The sequence below is a fragment of the Egretta garzetta genome, unplaced genomic scaffold (genome assembly GCF_000687185.1).
Source record: "Egretta garzetta isolate BGI_Z169 unplaced genomic scaffold, ASM68718v1 scaffold397, whole genome shotgun sequence".
In the NCBI taxonomy this organism is placed as follows: domain Eukaryota; kingdom Metazoa; phylum Chordata; class Aves; order Pelecaniformes; family Ardeidae; genus Egretta; species Egretta garzetta.
This window is the reverse complement of record NW_009260493.1, coordinates 9,690,629-9,696,850: the sequence shown is the minus strand read 5'-3', so window position 1 is coordinate 9,696,850 and position 6,222 is coordinate 9,690,629.

Here is a 6,222-nt window from a genome sequence, read left to right as displayed (position 1 = left end):
GCTCAGTTGCCTATGGCTTAATGGATGGGAAGGTGTTGGCATGGGTTTTCTCAACAGCAAAAGGACTTTGGCATGGTGTAACCCATCCTGATGGCTGCTCTAATGCTTGGGCCATGTTAAAGGATGGAAAGGCGAGCTGGCACCACCAGTCTGGTTTTGAAAGAAAGTGAAATTTGATGTTATAACTGAGAAGAATTTTTGATGCTGCCAGTTTTGGAGGTAGGCATCTACATCTGCCCCACCTCATATATTAGACAGCTAAATTTTTTTTGTGACCTTATCAGAGTGCTCTTCTCAGACCTAGAACTGTTTTTACTTATTCTTAAAATACAGCATTACTAGTCCTTTAGTTCCTGCCAAGTGAAATTTGGAGATAGTTTTAACCTACAACAGCAGTTTTCTCTCTGAAAAGTTTTTCAGGCAGCTTGTAGAATTCCTGGATTGCTTTAGTCTTACACTCTTAAGTTCTTTCTTCCTATGAGTTTTTTTCTGACCCTTTCCAGGAACTTCTACCTTCATCTTCCCAGCACTACCTTTTTTTTTTGTTAATTTTCCAACCAAATGTGGCATTAAGATGAAGAAGTAGAAATCTTTTAGCAAGACTGTGTGCATGTATATATGAGAATGCAAATGAAATAAATGGTCTATTATAATGTAGGAGTGCTTCAATTAGTATGATTTAGCTACTCAAGGGCAAGTTCATGCCCTTTGTTTAAACCTTTTCAAATTAAACTCAGGAGCAAATTAATTGTAGTTATCACAGTTATCACATGTTTAACTTTCAGGTCACATTTATTAACTCTTTCAATATTCTAAGTACAGGGATGTTGAGTTGTTTTTTATTTTAGGACTCGGTATTTCAAATTAACCTCACTGGAGTATTTCATGCATTCAGAAAAGCCCAGTTTTTAACACTATTACTTGTCTGAATGGCAGTTGGCAGAATTACAACCCTGAGTCTCATAAAGAAGGGAAATCTGATAGTTACGATACTTTTATTTCAGAATAGTTTGTTGAAATTGAAATATAAGAACCCACTGTATTAAACAAAAAGCAGTATGTCTAATCTGTTGTCTTGGTTCTAATTCAGGTAGATAATGCTTTACAATCACTGTGCATTATCCATAGGAGAATAAAAACCATAAAACCATTGTTGTCCCTTATCAGTTTTTATTCCAGCTGGTGTAATTATTCAGGATGGCATTCACAGAAACAGCTAATCTGTTTCTGAATCCCACTAAGACCTTCAGTTTGCTAATATTGTTTTTGCAAACTACTGCAGATTAATTATGAGTTGCCAATAAATATATTTCCCTTATCAGTTTGAAATTCTTATCAGCAGTTTAATTTCATTGCAACAGCCAACTACTCTCCTATTAAAAAATATACCAGGAATAACCTGATAGCTCTTGTAAATATATAGATATTTTGGGGGGTTTGGTTTTCATATATTTAAAGGTATTCATCACACTAGTTGCTCAGAGCTATTCTGTGATTCACTGTACAACTGGTTTAGCACTTAGATCTTTTTGTTCTCACAATAGGTTCCTACTTTGTAGGCAATACTGTATTTGGTTTGGCCTCTAATTACATGTTTTTTCACTTTTAATATTAAGTTCCATTTCATTCCAGCTCTTTAAGACAATTCAGTTTTCCTTCTAATCTCCTTCATATTGATAACACTTACTTACTCAGGCTATATGGGCAGTCAGTGCAGCCCAGCAGGAGTAGGTCTGCCCTTGGTGCCAAGGACCCCTTGCCCATACTGGTTGCATTTCAGGGGGTTTACTTGACTAGTTCCCACCTGGGCCGGTTGGACTGAACATCCATTGGCGACTGGAATGCATTATATGCTCTTGGAGGACAGCTCCCCATTTATTTTCCTGTGAAAGGAGTCCAGTGTGTGCTATGAGATTGCTCTTTGACATGAACTGAAATGTGGTACACAAGGCCAACTCAGAGATTTGTTTCAAAGGAACATAACCAACCTGGAAAAAACTGCCAGTTTAGCCACACCCTCAGTGACTTCTGAGAACGGCATCCAAAATGTACATTTTTCTTAAATCTGATAATAAATAGCATTTGGTAATACTCATTCCATGTCAGATCCTTGAAAAACTCCACTAATTACCTCCCTGAAGCTCATACATCCCCTACCAGCCCAGCTTGTCATCTCCTCACTTGATGGTTAATGCTCAGCATATTTTTCCTCCTAATTCTCTTCTCCAGTTTAGCTAATAATTTCACATGTGCTACTGTATGAAATGCTTTGCTGAAGTCAGAGCAGATGAGATCTACTGCATATTTTGTCTAGAAAATTATTATTTCAAAAAGAGATAACAATTTAGTGTGGTATGATCTGTCTTTGGCACATCTGCGCAGCATTTTATCCTATTTCCCATTTTCATTCTTGTCTTTAGTTCCTTGAATTTTTTTTTCCTTCTACTACCCAGGTCATACTGACAGGCTTGAGAGTGGACAGATAGGTTCTCCCTCCCTTCTTTCTGCCATTTTATAAGCAGAGTTTAAAAGATTACTACTTTCAATACACGTAGCCTTCCCTCTCTCTGCCAGCTCAGCAGATGCACTGAAATTCCTTGCTATGATGTGTTCCATGTGCCAATTTTTACAGGCTGCTGTAACAGAGATTATGTGCCCCCACACCATGAGAGCATTCAGGGCTTGGATTTAGCTTTCTCACAGGTGAGGATTTACACAGCTTCCATTTTCACACATTTTTTTTTTCCATTTTTCCACACTTTTCTCTCTCCCATTTCCAGATCTTTTTTCCTACTAGTAACCTTACCTTCCCCCCTTTTCTAATGAAGTTAACATAGCTGAAAAATGAGGCAAAGTATTCACTCAGTGTATAGGCTTAATCTGGAATGAACCTGTCACTTTTAGTGGTTTTGGGTGGTTGTTTTTTTTTAAACTGGGTTAGAGGGTAGCTGGATGTGACACTTCATGCTTCACAGCGTGTTTCCATACTGTCTGCTCCGTTACATACTTTTCCCCACTATGCTCGTGGGATTTTTTTGGTTTCATTTTGGTGAGGCTGTCATTAATCCAGCTGGGTCTCCAATTATTTCCAGAAGCTTCCCACAATCGAGGAACACATTTGTGTGCTGTTGGTTTAAAAAAAAAAAACAAACCCTCTGCCTTACCTTACCCTCACCTTCTTGCCTGGCTGATTTCAATAGCTACTTTTTTTCTGAAATTATCAAAATTTATTCAGCTGAAATCAACACTTTACTTGGAGTCCCACTGTAGTTTATCCTTTTTGTTTAAAGTTAATTGGACCAGCTCGTGAACCCTTTTGTTTCTAGGAGCACCTTGCCTACAGCACACGCAGTGCTCGATAGAAACCAGTCCATATTTGCTACCATGTTTGGCTGTGGTAGACATCTGTCGGCTCTTCTGCCTTGGGATATCTGTGCTCAGTTGTCACAACCACCATTTGGTCACAGACTTTTTTTCTGGGAAATTAAGTTTTCTACAAGGCAAAGGTAAAAATTCAGGGTAAAGACAATATTTAACTTTGTTAGCAATAATCAATATACTCTGCTATTTAATTCAGTCTTCACAGAGAAAAATAGTCCTGTGCCTTCTAGCTACTTATCTGGACTGTCTGGAGGCCTTAAATATTTGTGTAATGTAATTCTGAAAGCAGTGAGCCAAAACTGAATATCTAAGATGAGAGTATAACATTGTTATGTGGATTTAATGGCATAGATTTAATGGAATGTAGTATTTTCAGTATTAACATCTAGTTTCCTTATTATAGTCACAAAATTTCATTTTTGAGTCTGACTGTTGACCATGCATTTCCACTGAGCTGCTTTCACTGAGTTGTGGCTTGCTTTTCTCTATACCTGCAGTTAGTTTTGAAAGGATTGCAGTGCAGAAGCACTTCACATATCTCTTTCCAGGGTGCCTTTCTCAGCATTTTTCAGCAATAATTATCAACTTAGGCATATTCTATTCTACCTTGAAGGAATATTGCTCCAATTTGTCCTGATTACTGTCTTATTATAGCCACTAGTTTTTCAAGGGTCTCAATGAACTCCAGTAAAAATACATGAATGGAAGAATACGGAGAAGATCGGCTGCCATTTTGCAGAGGGTATATTATAGCTAAACTCATCTTGCACCTGTAGAGAATTCATCATCATTTTAAAAGCCAAGAAGCGCTCTGATACATGATGCGAGCCTATTGTATTATCTCTGGCAAACACGTATTCTTTATTATCTCTATAGGGGGACTAGGAAGTGGCTTAGACTTACAACTTAACTGAGTGGTGGTACCCTTTGATTCTTGCGTAGAGGGGTCAGGTGAATACCATAGTTAAGGAGAGATTAGGAATTAATAAAACATACATTGGATTTTCATAAAATTATATTTTCTAAATCTACATGCCTTATAACTAGCACTGATGTTATGGAGGACTTGCTTATTGTCACAGAAAAAAAGTCCTAGCCATTCTTCTAAGGAAGAAAATACACCTGGTTTTGTCCACTGACGTTTTGAATGAATGTTTTTATGCTTATAACATTGATACCTATCTCACTCTTATCTAGACTAGCAGTTTTGCAAAGTTTTCATGCCTTTGCTTAATACTGTATTTTCCTGCATTTTCCTTTTGCAGGTAGGACAGGTTAGGGCATTGCTGGAAGTCGCTAAGTACTCTCTGATATTTACATCTGCACCAACACCCTTTTACAGCGATGCTTTCCTCTCTGGTCTCATGATTGGTGTAAGATGACTAAATCTTGCCTGCCAACATAAGGGAGACTTTCCCACCGCCTTCCTTCTTCCCATCCTTTTCTACATGATCCTACTCCCTAAGCAGCTGTGTGGTCAACCAGGTCAGGAACTGAAAACAAACTCAGCAAACCCAGCTAAAGCAGCAGCAACTCATGGCAGCAGGCAGCCAGCAGTAGCAACCGAGTAGTTTTCAGGTGGATCAGAGCCGGTCTGCCTCAAGCCTTCCCTGCGTAAGAGCTGGTCTGCCATGGCGGCAGTTTCAGCTGACTGTGAACCTCACCCTCTCTTCATAATATCATAATGACTCGGGTGAGTTGTGATTTTGGGTGGTACTATAGTCTAATGTTTTCTAGAGAAACAAAACAGACTACCTGTGGTTTCTAATATCTGCTCTGGTAATAACTTCTGTGAATCTATGGAATACCTGTCTGATTTCCTGTCTGTATTTACTCTTGTCATCTTTCAAGCATCCAGTTTCTTGGTCATTGTCTATGGATGAGCACATCGTTTCCAGAGATCAAAATCCATTCCTGTAAAGCGAGCAAAGTTTACTTGATATGTATTATCGGTAAGTTGGTTATTCAGCTTCTGTTCAGTTGCTAAAGGTAAGCATGGGTGCTTCTTAATGACTGTGTGTTTATAATAGTCAGCTACTTTCTCCTCTGAGATCTGTAAATCTTAATTAGTTGATGTAGTAAGTAGCTTTCCAAACCTAAGGCAGTTGGAAAAAAATATACCCCTGAGCTCTTCTATGTCTTACTGATTTCCAGAACAGATTGAAAGATTTATTCTTTTAATTAATTTATTTCATTTGGATCATGTATGCTAGATCATATATGCATATGAATTTTACACACATATGTATATATGTATATACATACATTTCATATTGGATCTGGAAGCTGATCTATGTCAGAGCATGCTACTTCAGAGCATTCTGCTGTTATTGCTCAGCAGAGATAAACAGCATGCTGCAAAGTGTGTGGAGAGGGGAAGATGCCTGTGTCCAAAATGCTGGGCTTATATAAATCATTAAAGCAAAGACTTAGAAAAGTGAGAAAATTATTAATGAGATTAAAGAGCCATAAAAAGGTGTCTAGCATCCCAAGAGTCTGGGAAGATGCGGGCTAATATACATCCAATTGAGTCTTGAAGGTTTCAGGCTACCACATTACCAAATTCTCTGGTTTTTAAAAAATAAGGGTGATGTCTCTGATTTTATCATTGTTGGAGAACCCCAGAAAAAAAGAAAAGGTTAGTGCACTGAATCAGAAAGAGATCTGTTGCTGTCAGCAGGCTTGGACAGTCCATTACAAACACAGTTCTGCTGTTATCTCACACTGTTAACAGAAACCAAAAAATCTTAAGAAGGAATGATCTCCTTGGTGTGCGGTATAAAGCATTATTAAGATACATGTTTCCACATTCCCCACAGGAGAAGGAATCATCACTCTTTC